We start from the raw sequence: 19,089 nt of genomic DNA on the forward strand, positions 1-19,089 counted from the left end.
CTGTTCTCACAGGGGGAATCAATTCAAATGAATTGATTCCACATCCATGTTAAAATAAACGGCCCTCTGGCAGAAGAGTAAAAAAAAAAACTCTCTGCCACTTGAAAAAACAAAACTCCCCATCAAATTAATCTGCTCCTACACATGCGGCATGCATTCACCCATTTTTACAGTGATTCAAAAGAACCTAAACCCAAATTAAATTGTTGTGTGTGTGGTTTTTTAAAGCAATGTAATGACCTTCTTAGAGAAGTTTCAATAGCCATGCTATAGACTTATCTCCTATTGGCACCACCGGTCCCTCTCAACTATTAACATAATGGCTTGGGTCCTAATGTGGCACTAGGTTAACACAGCTTGTACAAGGAGGTACAGTATCTTACATCTCTTTGTGAGCAGTTTCCTCTCCAACTACTCCCCAGCTCTCTTCCTTATCTTCCACTCCTTGCTGCCCCCATTCCCTCTCTTACAACTCACCAGCAGCTGTTCACCATTGTTGTTGTTTAGTCAGTCTTCCTAACTGGAAAAGGACCAGATTCTCCAACTTGCCAGGATATTTTTAAGTGCTGGTCCTGCTTAAAAACCTGCCAGATGGCTAGGCAGTGACCAGTAGAATTTCTCAGCATGTGGTAAAGCACAGTCAAGCACATCAGAAAGGAAATTCTTCTTTCCCCTACAACACTACTGAGAGAATGGAGAAAACTAGAGTTCTGGAATATCTTTAAAATGAAGTGACTGTGCCAAACCTTTGTTGACTAGAGAAAAAGTCATCAGATGCATGCACTGCTATCCTTTTTCCTCCCACTCAAAAATACACAAAAGAGCCGATGTGAACAGTAACATCATGGTTATGGATGCCAAAAGTACAGAGAGTGACAATTAAATTTAAGCTCAAGTGTATACACAATAAATACCGTGACAGTTCACAGCAGTAACTGTCATCTTAGCATTGCTAATTAACATCTGTTATGGGAAAGGAAACTATTATCTTTACTCAAACGGCTAAAATCAAATGTATTGATCAGTTCTAATTCAATGGTTTCACACAAGAGTCTCACATTGAAAAGTTCACATTAGAAAACAATTCCATTTCAGGTGAGTAACTCCATTTGACATAGTACAGGCAGCATTAGTAGCCTGGATATAGAAAACCCAATCTGCCAAATAAAAAAAAAATCCTGGATGCTGAAAATAATTCTGCTAATTATTTCAGATTGACATGGAACACAAAGGTTTTAAACTTATGGATTCACCCCAAAATGTCTCAAGAAGATTAACTTGAGGCCTGTCACATATGTGGAAGTAAAACCTTACACCGGCTCAATCAATCACTATGATTTGATTATAGCCATATAATCACTTCAAAATACAAATGAAATTATATTACTAAAACTTCCTTGTGGATCTTAATGACCCCATTCAGCACTAGTTTTCTTAAGACATTTTTGAATTCTAGGTTTCCAACTATAAAAATGTTATTCTGAGAAATTACATCATATTTCTTTATATATATTCCTGATGCAGAAGAGAAAGAGAACTAGTCAACAGGTCTGTATACCTCTGAAAAGATGAACAATCTATCCTCCAGCTCCTACCACAAAGTAGAAACTCTATTGTCTTAAGGTGTATTTCTTCATTGTCATTGGACACCGGTACTACGCTGACGACATAAATTACAAATTCAGAACTACAGAACCTAGTGCTTCACGAATACATTTATGTTCCCATGGGATGGCTTATTCTGGGAAATAATCACCATTATGTTGCAAATTTGTACTTGAAAACAAGTAGCGTTTAGAACCACAACAGAATAATACATTACAGAAAAGTGGCTCCTAAGGAAAAGCAGTTCTCTTTCCCTTTCCACTGGTCCTATCCAAGGACTCATTTTGAAACTGAAGCAGAACACACATATACTGTACTGAAAAGCAGCAGAAACATCTGGGGTTTATTAAAACACCACTTTGCTAGCCCACAGCATTGTACAAATCCCTGAAGGCAAGGAATCACCCTTGACCTGCCAAACACGATTACTACAGTCAAGCAACTTTCCTCATGCTGCACAGCTGCTCTCCCCACAGCCAGAGAGGCTGCCATGCTCGTATGGGCTTCAAGAAGAAACAAGCGGAAAGTCCTCTTTTTCCCACTCACACTCTTCCTCTTTGCTCTCATGTTCCTACAGATAATTCTTCTTTTTCTTTCTCCTCCAAGTTTTTCACACATTCCTTCCCATCTGTAAAAGCCCAGCCTATTTACAATATCTGTCATCACTGCCTTCCAAACAAGACATCAGATTTTCTTCAGAGAACGCTAGACTAGGCCCACACTCAGCCCAAGTCAATGAAGGTTGTCCTCTGAAATTAAGGGGGGAAAGTGATCTGCAGCTCGGTGCTCTGCTTCATGTAAAAAGGCACCCTTCCAACTAGTAATAAAAGAGAAGGAGGGGAAAAGAAGGGAAACATTACATCACTTTGTGAGCCCCGCTGGCCTACCTGGGTTGGTGGGTGGCCCCTCCTCCATTCCCAGATCCATGGATGCCACACAAGGTTGTGTTTGAACACATATACACCAGGTTTATTGCCACTTGGGTAGGGCTTCTAACAAACAGATTCACTGGCTCTCTTCAGGGCTAGTTCTTTTGGTAGTTTCCATTGTGTTGTAAATTGGAGAAATGTTTTTAAGTATCGACATTATAAAGCAAGTGTCACACACAGGATGCAAGCAGAGCACTGAAATTCTTAAAAGAATTGTATATATATTAGCTGCTGACTATAATAATGCTTGCCTTGTCTATTGAGAAATCTCTGCTTACCCACCTGCCTGCCTGTCCTCTATGCCTGCTAACTGTAGAGAATGAAGACAGGAGACAGGATGTCTTTGAAAAGCTCACTGCGCCACCTTCAAGAAAGGAAAGGAGGTGGCAACAGCCAGAGTCAGCAAGTTCCTCTGGATGGCAATCCTTTGCAAAGGCCAGCTGTTCAACCAGCCCAAGGTGCTATGTTCCCATTTAAGGGTGGATAATTCCAGTGGGATTGAAAACCATCTTTCAGATGCGCCAGCAATCCAGGGTGGGCTAAAGGCGCATAGCCCAAAATCCACCCACCCACCCATCCAATATACTAACTATGTGCTTTGAATATTCCTTTTGGTTTCTGTTAACTAATAAATTGGTTTAACTAAAAATAACTAGTTTCTTAGACCAAACAAGCCCCCCTTGAGATATTAAATTTTCTAAAAATTAAAAATCGTTGGGGTATTGAGGAGACAAAAGACGTTAGGTACCCAGTAAAACACACGCCACCCAGAATGTTTCTTCACAAATACCAGAGGATACACAGAAGCCTTGGGGGCAACAGTCTTTTTCCAAAATTGTTGTGTAAGGACAGGCATGCTGGGGGCGGGGCGTGACTCTAAAACAGCTCTGGGAATTTCATAACCCCACAGACTGCCAACTCCTGCTCGAAATATTTTGGACAAAGCATCCTGTAATCCCTAATGGGAATCCTGAACCATGATGGTTAGGGTTTCTGAAAGCTGAAGTCCAGAAAGATGGAAGGGCCAAAGGATATCCATCCATTCCAGTTTTAAGAGTTTCTCTAAAGTGTCTACAGCTTATATATCTCTGTGTACCTTTATGCTGTTTATGGGACAATGGTTAAGAAGTTGCCCATAGGAACAAAGAGGGATGTATTATGCTCAGTCTTATATTTCTCAATAACCCTATAATATGGGCTTCATTTTTCAAACTTTTATCATGTAGAACAAATACCTTCCTGCAATGGAATGTAGCAATTTTCAAAAGCTTATTTTGGCTTTTACTTACTGATTCAGAGGCAATGAGCCTCGTGGCGCAGTGGTTAAAACGCTGTACTGCAGCTAAAACTGTGCTCACGACCTGGGGTTCAAATCCCAGGTAGCCGGCTCAAGGTTGACTGAGCCTTCCATCCTTCCGAGGTCGGTAAAATGAGTACCCAGCTTGCTGGGGGGGCAATGTGTAGCCTGTATAATTAAAATTGTAAACCGCCCGGAGAGTGCTTGTAGCGCTAAGGGGCGGTATATAAGTCCAATAAATAAATAAATAAATAAATAAATAAATGACTTAACACTGCTTCCACATTAGTGGAGAGATTTCTGGAATCTTCATGTTGACTAAACTCTCAAACACATCTTGCAATTTAATCAAGAGAAATGCATTTCAGAAAAAAACCCTGAAAATATTGCTTTTTAAAGATTTCACTACTCAACAGTTTGGTGAAGCCCTCTTATTGCAGTAGTAGCAATATACAGCTTTCATGTTGGGTATGTGAGTTAAACTGAATTCACCAATCAGTTAAAGCAGTTACCTGGAGTTATGCCATAGTCGTGCAATAAAAGTATATTTGGATAAGAAGTTTAATTGATTCTCTGTTGTTACAGAATTAAGTAAGTTTTTATATGATGTAAATACAATGGCAAGGCTTCTTTGACAAAATACATGGTAATTCAATATCTAAAATAGAATAAAACACTATTTTTCCCCAATGGTAATTCTTCTAAGACATGTATGCATGCAGTAAATATCTAGTTTTCAGGTTTTAAAGAGAGATGATGGTTTCCTATTCTGACTTACAATGATGCAATTAGGACAAGTGGTCCACTTCAGAGAATACATTAAGCATTTGATTTTCACTTAGTTTAGTCTTTCCCAATGCCGTGAGAAGTTGGAGCAACACTGTTTTGTGTGCAGACATGCATAAATGATAGTCCTCTAGATCGCTGGTTTCTCATTCTCTGCAAATGCAACCTGTTTCTTGTTCAACAGCCATAACCCAGCTTATGCGGGGTCAAACTTGCTCACACTGAATTTCATGAAAATGATGGCTATACTAAAGCACTGCTGATATAATTATTTGGTCAGGGTCAGATGTCATGATAAGCTAGCATGCTGATCGGCTCTATTTGCAGCCAAAGGGGCTAAGCAAACCATGGAACAATGGCCCATATTTCTTTTCTACTCAATCAAAACAGCAACTGTAGCCTCTTTGGCTTCTTTCTGTCCCAATGAGCCAGAGAAGGAACTTGGAGGTGTAAGGTTAGCTGGCTGTTGCCACATCTGGACAACACAACAAACAAGCCACAGGCTGGAATGCAGAAAGTGGTACACTGTCTTGTCCACAGTATGAAAAGTCCCCAGCAAGTCCCAGCTTACCATGACACTGAAATGCACCTGATGAGGAAGTTGGGCAAGAAAGAAATCCTTTCTTTTCACCTTCTCCTCATCCCTGAAGTGAGTATAACTATGTCGTGTGAACTTCAGTGTGCCACAAAAGGTTGCCCAGAACTTAAAAGTATTCATGAACATGAATAAAGTATTCATGTCCACTACTTCATCTCTATGCAATTCATTATCAGCACCAGATAGCTGCTATCTTTCTGAACAAGGTGGAGCAAGGCTCTATCAGGCCATAAAATTTTCCCAGCCAGGCCTGTTTCCAAATGAGGCACATTTAAGGTGTCTGCAGGTGTGACTGCATCAGGTGAAACTTCCAGGAGGGAAAATTCTGAGATTTGTAGTCCAAAAAAATCCAAATGGCACATCCCTAGCCTCTGATTTAGAAAAAAAAAAGATGATTATCAAACATTTCCTTTAACCATCAGATGTGAAAGGAGTGAAAGGAGAAGAGAGGAGAGGAAATTTAAAAGAGAGAAAGACTTGGCCTGCTTCTGGCAGGAATCCCTACAACTATTCCAGATTGGTTTTCCTGCAGAGCCGATGGCAGCCACCTTTTAATGATGGATGTGATATGAAATGAAAGCTGAATCCTCAACTGATACTGCAAAATGTGTTTTTATAAATTAAAAAAAAAAACAACAAAAACACTCTTTCACATGCACACATACCAATTACAGAAAAATTCCCCATCATAAGAAAAGGGAATTAAAAAATCCAGACTGGGAGCAGGAGAGTACAGAAAGCAAGATTTGTACCAATGTTAACCATCACGAGGGAGGGGATCCCTATTTATCAGTGAGGAAAAAGACCCTCTTGTTTTTGTGAGCTTTATTATTCTATCTTATCTGTTCAGAGTTTATGCAAGACAATGTACTGGATTTATGAATTTAAGCAGCCTGCGACATATCTCCATACCTCAAGCCTTTCCTTTAAAAAGAAAAACAACTTCAAAGTATTTCACTGTTGTTTGCTCTGTTTCTGTTCTGGACTTTTACTTTTTCCATGAAAACTGATAGTCACTGCACAGAGAGTGGGAGTTATTAGTCACAAATTTACCATGAAACTAGGCAGTGGTAACGATGCCTGACATCTAATTTGTCAAGGGAAATGTGAATCAACTGCAGTTCAAAGGGGTTGTTAGGGGGAAGAAAGCCAGGTATTTGTAGAATTAGAACATTCTCTTGCTTGAATCTCAATTAGATGACCTTCTGTATCACTCTAGAATATGGAAGGCATTTTCAAAACCTTGATGCAGAAATGTAACTTATTATATAAAGGATGACGTTTGATTTGTTAGACTTTGTTTTTGTCCATGAAGAAGAGTAACATTTCCCAAATATGTGCTATTCAGCTGTTGACAAATTTCAAAGAGCTGTCCCCAGAGGAAACTCAGCTCACTGGAGTGCCAGAGATTTAATGGAACATGAAATTAAATATAGCTTTAAGAACTGATCATTCTTTTTTGTACTTAATCTGTGACAGAAATTATATTCTACATCTTAGGAAAAGTTTATATCAATTTCTCTTCCTTCTGCCATTATTGGGTGTGAAAATGCATGTATGCATTAATTTGTTGTTGTTTAGTCATTAAGTTGTGTCCAACTCTTCGTGACCCCATGGACCAGAGCACGCCAGGCCCTCCTATTTTCCACTGCCTCCCGGAGTTGGGTCAAATTCATGTTGGTAGCTTCGATGACACTGTCCAACCATCTCATCCTCTGTCGTCCCCTTCTCCTCTTGCCATCACACTTTCCCAACATCAGGGTCTTTTCCAGGGAGTCTTCTCTTCTTATGAGATGGCCAAAGTATTGGAGCCTAAGCTTCAGGATCTGTCCTTCCAGTGAGCACTCAGGGTTGATTTCCTTTAGAATGGATGGGTTTGTTCTTTTTGCAGTCCATGGGACTCTCAAGAGTCTCCTCCAGTGCCACAATTCAAAAGCATCAATTCTTTGGCGGGAGGCCTTCTTTATGGTCCAGCTCTCACTTCCATACATCACCACTGGAAAAACCACTGGAAAAAGACTATTCAGACTTTTGTTGGCAAGGTGATATCTCTGCTTTTTAAGATGCCGTCTAGGTTTGTCATCGCTTTCCTCCCAAGAAGCAGGTGTCTTTTAATTTTGTGGCTGCTGTCAACATCTGCAGTGATCATGGAGCCCAAGAAAGTAAAATTTGTCACTAGCTCCATACGTTCCCCTTCTATTTGCCAGGAGGTGATGGGACCAGTGGCTATGGTCTTAGTTTTTTTTTTTTTTTATGTTGAGCTTTAGATCATTTTTTCTGCTCTCCTCTTTCACCCTCATTATGAGGTTCCTTAATTCCTCCTCATTTTCGGCCATCAGAGTGGTATCATCTGCATATTGGAGGTTGTTGACATTTCTTCCGGCAATCTTAATTCTGGTTTGGGATTCGTCCAGTCCAGCCTTTTGGATGATGTATTCTGCATGTAAGTGAAATAAGCAGGGAGACAATATACAGCCTTGTCGTATTGTGTGAGCGGCCACAGCCACTGTACCCATGATGAGGCAACAGGTTCTGGTGATCAGTTAAGCTTTATTGGACTTAGCATACAAAGAAAAGAAAAGAAAAACAATGTCTCTGTAATCCTTTGCAGGATGGGGCCTCTAGCCGCAAACAGCAGGAATGGAATTGGTAGCTTTCTATCCTTCCCGTCCTTCCAGGACTGAGAGAATATTCTGTCCCAGCCCTTAGGGAAGCTCACCTTGGCTGAAAGGTCCAGGCTGTTAAACAGTCTTTGCCAGCCGAGTCCCCCAGCACGGCGTCCAGCAAGCAGAGGAGGCTGCGCAGCACTGGCTGACCCTGGGAGCTTCTATCTTTCAGCTTTCAACTTGCTTTCAGATAAGCCAGCCGTCCTCCAGAGATGCAGGCCTCTTAGAAGCTCCTTTCAGCGTCTCCCCCAGCAGACTATTTTCTCTCTCCTCCGAAGGTGATGGAAACTCCCAGGCATCCTCCCAAATGTCCAGTTCCTCCCCCCTCCTCTCCTTGCTCACTGGCCTCTATATCTACTACAGCTACAGCTGTTTCTCTGGGGGTGGGTTTAGGGCTTCCACCCTCAATCTGCCTCAGGTGTTTCCTTCAAGGCCAACAACCCTTCTGCCATTGCTGAGGGGGCCTGCCCATGCTGGCACTTAGCTCCTCCCCCCCCAAGCCGGCTGCAACTGGCTAACATACTCCTTTCCCAATTTTGAACCAGTCAGTTGTTCCATATCCAGTTCTAACTGTTGCTTCCTGTCCCACATATAGGTTTTTCAGGAGACAGATAAGATGTTCAGGCGCTCCCATTTCTTTAAGGACTTGCCATAGTTTGCTGTGGTCCACACAGTCAAAGGCTTTTGCATAGTCAATGAAGCAGAAGTAGATGTTTTTCTGGAACTCTCTGGCTTTCTCTATAATCCAGCACATGTTAGCAATTTGGTCTCTAGTTCCTCCCTGCCCCTTCGAAATCCAGCTTGTACTTCTGAGACATGCATTAATTAGGACAAAAACCACAAAACAGATGCATACAGATTGAAAACAGTAAGAGAGCACTCTGATTTGTAAGACACTTTGTTACAAACACTGACATAAACTAAGAAGCGATATATGTGTGTATGTATATACTCGTCTAAGCACAAGGCCCATGATGTCTTGACAGTTTGATGAGTTACGTAGTCCTGCATAGCAGGAAGGACTTCACAGTTGGTGTGTCACAGATTGGGCTGGGGAGATTTGATAGTGCAATCCTATATAAAATAAACTACACTGTGTTCAGTGTAGGGCTGTAGCCTAAATGCCCTCCCTAAAAGACCCTCTGAAGAGGCACCTCTGGAAGCAAGGTGCTTCTGGAACACAGTGATGTGACAAAGACCACATGTAGAAACCTTGCAGTTGTTTGAGGCAAGGAACAATTAGATGGGGTGGGGGAGAGGACACCACAGGTCCTTCTGTCCACAAATTAATGGGCAAGCAGGCAGCCATTTTATGGGCCACTGCTTAGTGAAAGAATAAGCTTTAAAAAAAGAGAACTCATACTGCCCCAAATCCTAATCTTTTTCCTGTGAATACTACGGCCTGTCGCATATGCAAGTCTTTCTTTTCTGATATTTGCACAAAAGGGCATTCACCATACTATTGTGCATGCAAAAGGCACACTGATGTGATCCGGGCTATTTTGAGCTTGCATAAATATACTCCACCTGTGCTCCACAGGCTTCTGAGAGTGGAAGTCTAAAACGTACAGTGGCCAAAGGTTTTCCAACCCTGATCTCAGTACCTATATAAACAAAAGGACGGTTTCATTATCTGGGTTTCGAACAGCATGAAGATCTCAGTATTTCTGTGCAGCAACTGATAGCACTTTGTCCAGTCACATAAGGTTTGCATAACTTGTGGCTAACTGATAAGGTGCCAAGATGCATCTTGGTCACTTCCTAGTCAAAGTAAAAACTAAGGTGTTCTAGAGAACATTAAAAAAGTAGCTGACGAATATAGCTGATTCGTTAAATAGTCGTTGATCCGTATTTGTGGGTTCCGGAGACCCCCACTAATACAAAGGGACAAATATTTGCCCATTTTTATTTGTCCTTTGCATTTTTTAAAAAAACCCGCCATTCTGCCTACTGGCTGCCGATTAGCTGATTGGCAGCAGAAAGGCAACTACCACCCCACACAGCCACTCAATGCTACAGCCTACCCCCCGACCCCCTCCTTTCCCTACCTTAGGCCCTGCCCCACCCCATGATACCCTCTTACCTCTTTTGGCCTCGCAGCTACGCATGTAAAAATGGAGACTTGCTGCCCTTTGTAAAGATGGCAGCTGCAACTTCATTTAGGGTAGGGAAGCTGCAGCTGCCATCTTTGCAAAAGGCAGCCTGGAGTCCCTTAGCCTGCCTTAAGGGAATCCAGGCTGCCCTTTGCAAAGATGGCAGCTGCAGCTTCCCTACCCTAAATGAAGCCACAGATGCCCTTTTTGTAAAGGGCAGCCAGTCTCCCTTTTTACATGCTGTGGCTCCGGAGGCCTGATGGAGACCATGGCAGCAGCTATTAAGGTAAGGTAGGGAAAGGAAGGGGGTGTGGGGGTAGGATGTTGGTGTGGCTGGCTGTGTTGTGTGTGTGTGGGGGTGGGGTGGCGGCTGCTCATTGGCTTCTGATCAGTTGATTGGCAGCCAGTAGACAGAATGGGCTTCTGTGCCATATGGTAAACTCTCTTCAGGGGACCCAATTTGTGGGTAACTCAAATGTCCGATATCCAATCTTCACCAAAGTTGGCAGGCATGTTGGGGAAAGACATACCAAGCTCCATTGTGATTCTGGATTCTCTAAGTACCTGGGAGGAGCTTTCCTGGGGGTGTCCTCTTTGTGACTATACAACCCAGGGGTCTGTGAGCCAATGTTCACCACACTTTCAGGAGTTGTAGAAAAGCATCAGAGGAAGCTTTCCTGCAAATGTGATGTCTCTAGGTGGTTGGCACGCAGTGTTATAGCTGTTTAAAATGCAGACGAATCGATTTGTTGATTCGTCGAAGAATATTCATATATTCGTATTCGTTGCTCCGTTAACCTTGACAAATAACAGATCAAAACAAATTGCCATTTTTTTATTTGTCCCCATCTCTAATTTAGATTTTAGTATATAAATATTGCAATACTGTTTAAAAAAAACCTTACACTGTCCTTTTTATCCCATATACACAAGGAACATCACAGATCTAAATTCAGCTTCTAGTCCTGACTGCAGTACACTCACAGCATCAACTGATGAAAGGTGAGTAGAGATGGGAGCATGCATATACAAACACGAATACCCCCACACAGGTGGCAACAACGAGGGTCTGCTCCCCTGGGGCCAGACCAACCACTCACCTGTCCACTGCTGCTGTGGGCTCGACAATCCCTTCCTATTACTCCGGAGCTCACGATGGATTAGCCACTCCTGACAGAAGGTGAGATGATGAGCCTCTCTGCCAGGTCAAACAGTGACTAATCTATCGCAAGCTCCAGAGCGATAGGAAGGGATCGCGGAGCCCACAGCAGCGGCAGGCAGGTGAGTGGTTGGTCTGGCCCCAGGGGGGCAGACCCTCGTTGTCGCCACCTGTGTGGGGGTATTCGTATTCATATACGAATACCCTCATCTCTAATGGTGAGCTAACAGTTTTGTAAATCCCACCTACTGGTCTACTATGGTTGGGAATACTAACTGGATTCAATCCACAGAAATTGTCAATAAATAAGAAGGCTAGTTTTAATTTCACATCCTGCCTACCTTGATATTCACGTTAATTTCTCTGATCAGAGCTAACTTTTCCAATTCTGAACTTTTATTCTGAGCTTCCAAAAATCTGAAGGTTTTCATGAACTGAAATAAGCTTCTCTACTCTTTCATCTCTGTATGTCTCTTAATTATGCATATTTTCCAACGAATGGTGGAATTTGAAACTAGAATGCTGATTAAGGCACAGGTTGTGATGTACCAATACCTTGTCATTGTGCTGGAAAGACAATATGTTTGGCAAACGTACAGGCTGATGCAGATGCAATGTTAAGCCATGATTCAGCATTATGAAAATGAGTCTAGGGAAAGTTTGCACAATCCTACCTCCTCCTTCATTGCGGACACAAAATGTTCAGAAGTTTCTGTTTCAGTTTCAGAAGTAAGTTTGCATAGGATTGCAGCACTGATGTGTATTGCAAACTTTCTGGAAAAAAAATCTTCTTCCTTTCCCTTTTAGATCCCTATTTGTTCCATATCAGTCCATTCACTTATCCTCTAAAATTTTAAGATTCTTCTCCACCTTCACAAGTTCTTCAAGGAGGGGGGCAATAACCGTGAAGTCACATGTTATGCTCATGAGGTAACAATCACATGACATCAAATACCTATCTCCACAGACACTCCACTGGCAGACTCTGTCACCAAGAATTTTACCAACTCACATGCTTGAGGCAGTCAACATTGGGACTTCTACAAGTATATATTAATTTTATATTGTGCTATTCATACAAATAAATAACTTGACTTAGAAATGCTTGTATAAATTGACCAGTGAACAGACTGTATAAATTAGTTCTATGTTGAGGGAGGACCAAACTAACTGATTTACCAGAAATCTACTGGTTGCAGATTTGCTGGAGAGATACAGGATATATGATGGCTGCTGGCAAGTGCTAGCAGGTTGAAACAAAGCACAGTACATACCGAGTCTCCCATGTCTGCAAAAATCAAGGCAAGAAGGAAAGGAAACTAGCTTCAAGCCAGTATTCCCTGATGGGTTTCCTTCTCCCTCAGCAGGCATACAAAGCAAACGTAAATACCAGAAGACAAATGAAAAATGGATGTGAAGAAAAAAGGATTGCACATTCATGAACATCCCTTTGACCTTGCTCTGAACCTACTCCATAACCTATCACATGGGATCAGATCAGAGTGCACGCCAGGACCTGAGTTTTCCCTTGACTCCACCTGTGCTTTTGTGCAGAAACACACACAAGCATACTGTATGCACAAACACACACATCTACATCTGCTGAACTTTGTAACTCCATAGAAGGCTGCTTTTAGACATTCCCGTTCTTAGTATTCTTTTCTGGTGCAATGACAAGAAAGAAATAAAACTGTAAAAAAACTGAACAGTCTTGATGAAACTAAAGCTCAACAGCTGTGTGGTGGAAGCAGCTGCCTCCTTCCTGTCATTGTGAGCTGAAAGGGTTGGCATGCCCTGGTGATATGGTCAAAGGCAGGTCCTATAGTTCCATATACTAATGGTTTAAAATGTTTGCTGAGCCACTTTCTCATGGAATGAATGAATGCCCTTAAATGCTTTAAAGAAAATCACTTACATGGTACCTAACATAGATATCTTAGTGATCCATACATTACAAGGCACAGCTATAATGATTTACAATTGCAGTCTTAGTTAAGCTACTTTGAAAAAAAATTAGTTTAAAAAAAGAGAGAGAGAGAATATTTTCTTAACCACTTCAAAGTTTTCTCACCCTCTTTTTTTTAAGCCAAATGAATGGCTTAAACATTTTGCCTTCTTCATCTTAAGTGCCTGAACTAGCATATCATATGCTCAATAGTTTTGTTCAGGGAAGACACAGAACTTTGAAAACACCATTTCAAACAGGAAATGACACTCTCCAAACTTAAATTACCTGATGGATAAAAGAGTTGCAGAAAAGAAAGGAAAGTGTGTTTCCCCTCAGTGTTAAGAAGGACAACAACTCTCTTGTCATCATCAATTAGCTTTTTGACTAATGCTTGAAAGGTGAACTATGGTGGCATAAAGTCAAGGAGATCACACAAAAGAGAAAGGTACAGGAGAAAATAGCATGAAATCTATTCTAACCATTTTGGTATGTGCCGCTCCTGGAGCACCCTCTGGCGGCCAGAAAGGGGTGCCAGGGGATCAGCTACATTTAAAAAACTATGTGACCGCATTTCTCTTATTGCAGTCTGACTAAACTCCACTCTCTAGAAATCCTATCTACAAAACTCCTCCTTTATGGTATATGAATGTTTTCCACTAGAAGGTACAGTCTAGTTGATAATCTGTTCCTTGTCCTACCTGCCCTATCCATGTAAGCCTCAGCATTTACATAGCTGTATATCCCTGTAAAGAATGGGAAACGATCCTTGATGACAGGGCATGAGGCCAATTCAAAGACAGGGATCAGACTTTTGTTTTTCCTTCAAGAAAATCAGTGATATCACTTGAATCTTAGGACTCTCTCCAGTGAGGTAACCTGTTTCTGTAACTTGCACACTGACTTAACTATGAAAATACCCCAATCATTGTTTTGTGTCTGCTAAATCAGGGAGGTGGGCAAAATGAGGCATGGGACCACATGCAGTCCCTAAAGCTGCTTTTGCAGACCCCCAAGAATTTAAGATATATAGACGACACCATCTTACTGTCAGAAAGCAGCAACGGCTTGAAACAACTTTTAGTGGAAGTGAAGCTAGAGTGCCAAAGCAGGAGCACAGTTGAACATTAAGAAAACAAAAATCTAGACTACAGAACTACACAACTATTTGAACTGCTGAATTGCTCAGTGGTTTAGGCACCTGGCCGTGAAGCCAGAGGTTGGGAGTTTGATTCCTCACTGCGCTGGACTCAAACCATAGGATTCTTTCCAGCTCTGCCATTCTAAGATTATTTGTTTGTTCATTTTCTGTATTGGACCAAATACTGTAGTGGCATTTAACATTGACAATGAAGAAATTAAAATAGTTATACAAAACGTGTGTTAGCTTGGTTCAACCATCAATCCAAAGGGGGACTGCAGAAATGAAAAGACCGAGATATGGAGGCCAGAAATGAAAGAACTAGAAAATGTCATCAAGTGTCAACCTCGGAAGGATAGAAGGCTGAGTCAACCTTGAGCCGCTACATGGGATTGAACCCCAGGTCGACAGCTTTGCAGATACCCTGGACTATCAGAAAGATAAACAAGTGTGTCCTACATTAAATCCAAACTATCTCTTGAGGCAGAAATGTTGGAACTGAAGCTGTCTTACTTTGGGCACATCCTGAGAAGACAGGATTCTCTAGAAAAGACAATAATGCTGGGAAAGATGGAAGACAGCAGGAAAAGAAGAGGACTGGATATAAGATGGACTGACTCCCTAAATGAATCACAGGCTTGAGTTTGCAGGAACTGAGGAAGGCTGTTGAGAACAGGACATTTTGGAGATCTCTCATTCATGGGGTTGTTACATACAGCACTGATGTTACCTGTCTGTCATGGGTTTGGAGGGAAAGTTCCATCCTATGGGGAGTGGAAGGCGGGACATCAGGAGGAGGGGCTGTACTGTATATATATGTGGAGCGTGTGTGGAGAAGTTAGGAGAGCTGAGGAGAAGCTGAGAAGAAGAAGCTGATGTGGGAGTCTGTGTGTCAGACAGGGTACTACTGTGTGTCAGTCAGTACCAACCTGATAGGTTCAGGTGTCTGTATGGTTAGCCAGAACTGATAGGTTCAGGGTCTGTGCTTCAAGTTAAGTGTTCTGTGTGAACCAAACTGTGTGTATGTATGATTGAGACTAAGCCACGTTACTGTATCTTATTCATTTGATCATTTTATTTTCCCTGTGTGTGATTTAAATAAACCTTATTCCTTTGTTAGTTAAAAATCCATCCCTGGTCTGTGTGACTTCTTATAGGGAATGGTTGGTGGCAGCTTAGTGAAAGTGTGGCATCCTCCAGTAGGTCTGGGTTTGTCACATTGATTGGTGTCCAGCGTGTGGGATACGACTGGTCCAGTGGTCCAGCAAAGCCTTGGCAAGTGTGCCCAGAGCAAGGGGGGTCTAGTCAGGGACAATCTGAGGGCGCGTAGGTAATCTTCTAGGCGTACCTCACGGGGAGGTGCGCTAGTGGAAGAACGTGCCAACTGGGGACTAGATTAGGGAGCTCTGAGGCAACCTGTTTTGGCGGGAAAAAAGCTGAGGCAAAACTGTGTGAAATAGCAGTGATCTAGCTTGTCTGCTGAGAGGCCTAGCAGAGGGGGGTAGACTCTGGCTTGCAACAGTTGCAAGTTAGTGCTGAAGAACAGCAGCACTCTATAGAAGGCTGGTTCTGAGGCAAAAGAGAAAAAAAGTGGTCGCTTTATTTTGAGGCTTGACTTTTGAGAGCAGCCTGTTCTGGGGGGGGATTATGCCCTTGACTCAAAGCCAAATGGCAGAAATGGGTGAAGTGAAAGACCCCCAAGTAGACCAAGGTTCTGAGGATGAATTTGGCTCAGTGCAGGGTGACAGCACGGGAGAACAGAACCCAGAACTCAGAAAATTGCTCCTAGCCCAACAGCATGAACTGAGGGTGAGGGAAATGGAGGAAAGGGAAAGAGAGAAACAAAGGCAATTTGAAATAGAGAGAATGGAAAGAGAAGAAAGATTGGAGAGAGAGAAAATGGCGTTAAGAAGATTGGAACTGATGAATCAGAACAATAATAACAATAGGGATTCTGAGGGAGGCCAATTGTCTAAAACTGACCTGAAGAAATTCCCTGTGTACCACAAGGGAGATTGCCCTGAGGTGTTCTTTTCCCTCGTGGAAAGAGCGTTTGTGGACTTCTCAGTAAGGGAAACTGAGAAGATGACCATCATGCGATCTTTAATCAGTGGCAGCCTGGCAGAAGTCTATGCAGAGATGCCAGAGGAACTGATGAAAGATTTTGCAGAATTTAAAAAACTGGTGTTTGCCAGACATGGGATAAATGCGGAACAGCTGAGGCAAAGATTCAGGTCACTCACCAAGAAACCAGAGCAGACTTTTACCCAGGTGGGGGCCCAATTGGTGAGGCTGCTAGAGAAATGGCTATCTCAGGAGGGAACAGAGACCTTCCAGCAGCTCAAAGACTTGATAGCGCTGGAACAGTTCTATTCAGTCCTGCATGGGGAACTGAAGTTCCAGGTGAGGGAAAGGAAACCGAAATCTGTGGCAGAAGCAGCCGAGATTGCAGATTTTATTTCCCAGATAAGAAAGCCCTTAGGTGCTGAGTGGAAATCGGTAGGGAAACCTAAAGAAACCTACAGCAAGTACTCTCAGGGACCAGGAAAAAACCAGCAAGTGGGAGGGACCCAGGGTGAAGGGAAGCCCTCAGACATGAAACCAAGACCTCAGATTTTGGAGGGAAAACCAAACCAAGATGAGAAAGACTCAAAATATAGCAGAAAATGTTATTTCTGTCAAGGAAAGGGCCATCTAATCTCAGAGTGTGAGAAATTAAAGCAGCTAAAAGGAAATGTGCCTCATGATTCGAGTGGAACCAAGCCAAAAGCTGTGTTCTGTGTCCAGAAAGAGCAAAGCTCCTTGTCACTGAGGGAGCCTGTTGCCATGGCTACTCAATCTGGAACAGCTACATCTGCTGATCAGGCTGAGGAAAATGGTCCTCTTGTGGAGGTCAGGCGCTGCTTACTTGTGAGAACAGATTCTCAGTTGTTTGAAACAGCAGGGGTGGACGTAGGAATACTTGACCATCAGTATCGGGGGCTAAGGGATACTTGTTCCCAGGTGACCCTGTGCCATCCAGATATTATTCCTAGGGAGTATGTAATCCCGAATGAGAGCATAAAGGTGGCAGGGATTGAGGGACAGGTGATTTCGCTGCCAGTAGCTGAGGTACCTATGAACTTTCAAGGCTGGAGGGGAGTTTGGCGGCTAGCGATTTCATCGACTCTGCCAGCAGCCGTGCTCGTGGGAAATGACCTGGCTGAACATGTGAAACGGGTGCTAGTGATTACACGTTCACAAGCCACCACGGGGACAGTTCAGGGGGGTAATGATGAGCCCGAGACGGAAGCAGGTGGGGGGAGTTCCGAAGCTGTGGTGGAAACCTTAACCACAGACAGCCGATTTGGCCAAGAGCAAAAAGCAGACGCCACTCTCCAAAAGTGTTTTGAACAGGTGACAGACGCCCAGCTAACACCTGAAACCCCAGTGAGATTTTGTGAGAGAAAGGGAATTTTATATAGAGAGACCCTGAGGAATATCTCAAAAGGGGGAGATGGGATCAGAAGTCAGCTAGTGGTACCTGAAAAGTATCGCCCCATGATCTTACAAAAGGGGCACTCTGACATGTTTGCTGCGCACTTAGGGGTGAACAAAACCCAGCAGAGAATCACACAGAATTTTTACTGGCCTGAAATAGGGAAGCAGATCAAAGAGTTCTGTAAACAATGTGATGTGTGTCAAAGGCAGGGGAATAACCGCGACAGGACCAAAGCAAAGTTGTGCCCTTTGCCTGTGATTGACACTCCGTTCAAATGCATAGGGGTGGATATTGTGGGACCTTTGCCCAAGGCCACAAAGAGGGGGAACAGGTTCATTCTCACCATTGTGGACCATGCCACGAGGTACCCTGAAGCCATACCCTTGACTAACATTGAAACTAACACAGTGGCAGATGCCTTGGTGGGGTATATGTCCAGGATGGGATTTGCCTCAGAAATAATCACAGATTTGGGCGCATCGTTCACATCGAAGCTCATGAAACGCTTATGGCAAATCTGTGGAATTAAGCACAAGGAAACCACTGCCTATCACCCTGAAAGTAATGGGTTAACTGAGAAGTTCAATGAGACTCTAATGCGCATGATTAGGGCTTACTTGGCAGAGAATCCAAACAATTGGGACCAGAAGCTGCAATCCCTTTTGTTTGCTTATCGATCAGTGCCACAAGCCAGTACCGGGTTCAGTCCGTTTGAACTTTTATTTGGGAGAAGGGTGAAAGGGCCCCTTGATTTGATCAAACAAAATTGGGAGCAGATCACCCAGGATGACCCACAAGACGTTGTGACATACATAGACACCTTGATGAATGACCTAAAGAGAAACCTAGAGCTAGCAGCAGAAAACCTGCAAGCTCAGAAGGTCAGACAGAAAACATGGTATGACCACAAAGCTAGAGAGAGGCACTTTAACCCAGGGGAGGAAGTGCTTTGGCTTAGGCCCTGCAGAGAGAACAAACTGCAGCTCAAATGGGCAGGACCATATAGGGTCATTTCCAAGATGTCAGACCTGAACTACCTTATAGAGCAGGAGGAGAACCAAGCAAGGAGGGTGGTTCATGTGAATGCCCTAAAACCCTACTACAGAGGGGAACAGAGGGTTTTATTTGCGATAAAAGCAGCTGAGAGTGAGGAAGCTGAATTACCCTTCTGGGAGGGTAGAGGGGAAGTAAAATACAACCCAGAGGAGGTAAAGATCAGTCCTGCACTCACCCAAGACCAGCAGCAAGAACTAAAAATGCTGCTCATCAAATATCAAAAGGTGTTTTCCAACAAGCCGGGGATAGTGAAGGGAGTGATGCATCGGAGCCACACAGGGGATGCACCCCCGCAAGCAGTATCCCCATACCGAGTGACGGGACCCTATAGGG

The 19,089-nt window shown here is 43.1% G+C and overlaps 1 protein-coding gene across 11 annotated transcripts in view; it reads right to left on the reverse strand.

The window, feature by feature from the left end:
* Positions 1 to 19,089, reverse strand: part of NRG1 (neuregulin 1) — a 746,295-nt gene that overhangs the window by 197,507 nt on the left and 529,699 nt on the right. The gene's annotated exons all lie outside the window — the stretch shown is intronic.

The sequence above is a fragment of the Pogona vitticeps genome, chromosome 2, assembly GCF_051106095.1.
Source record: "Pogona vitticeps strain Pit_001003342236 chromosome 2, PviZW2.1, whole genome shotgun sequence".
NCBI lineage: Eukaryota > Metazoa > Chordata > Lepidosauria > Squamata > Agamidae > Pogona > Pogona vitticeps.